This window comes from Sinocyclocheilus rhinocerous, unplaced genomic scaffold (assembly GCF_001515625.1).
Source record: "Sinocyclocheilus rhinocerous isolate Xijiao unplaced genomic scaffold, SAMN03320098_v1.1 scaffold48, whole genome shotgun sequence".
Lineage (NCBI taxonomy): Eukaryota > Metazoa > Chordata > Actinopteri > Cypriniformes > Cyprinidae > Sinocyclocheilus > Sinocyclocheilus rhinocerous.
The window spans coordinates 384,719-385,576 of NW_015635971.1; positions in this window are offsets into that span (position 1 = coordinate 384,719).

The window sequence follows — 858 nt, forward strand, 5'->3', positions numbered from 1 at the left end:
ACTAAAACTAATAAAAACTAAAATGACAGCTTCACACAAAGACTAGACTAAAACTCAAATTAAAACAGGCCGCCAAAAACAACACTAGTCTGGGCTAGACACACTTCTGACGCTGTGGTGACACTCCAGTCCACGAGTCCATTCCACAGCCCGCTCCAGTCCTTGAATCAGCGCCAGAATCCACTCAAGCCCTAGAGCTCAGTCCTGTGTTGGAGCCAGCCTGTGAGTTCCCTGCCTGTCCTGTCTCATCCACAGAACCCAGGTAGCCAAAACGGTTTGGCTGATAATGGCCCAGATCCGGCAGGACGGATGAAATAACTCAGCCCAGCTGTGGTTGCCAGAGTCGGCATGGACATGGGATGAATGAAGCCCCTGAATTGGCCCAAATACAAATGCCGAATACAATCTCAGACTGATAACATTAATGGTAACTCTGGTAAATGTTAACATTTGGAACATACCTTTGGAAGAATTTGTTTGCATTCGGGCCCACTCAGTCGCAATACTGTAGACCAGTGGTGTCAAACTCAATTCCTGGAGGGCCGCAGCTCTGCAGAGTTTAGCTCCAACCAGCTCCAACTCACACCTGCTTGGAAGTTTCTAGTAATCCTGAAGACCTTGATTAGCTGGATCAGGTGTGCTTGATTATGGTTGGAGCTAAACTCTAGCACTATGTCAGCAAACTCACAATTATAGCTTCATTATAAATAAACATTACTTTGATATAATATGTGTAGAACGGTTTATTAAAATATTATGTTATATGTTAGATTATCAAATGTTTACTCACCAGTGTATTAAGTTCTTCTGGTCTTCTGGCAATTAGCAGCACAAAAAGCCCATCAGGTTTTGTCATTA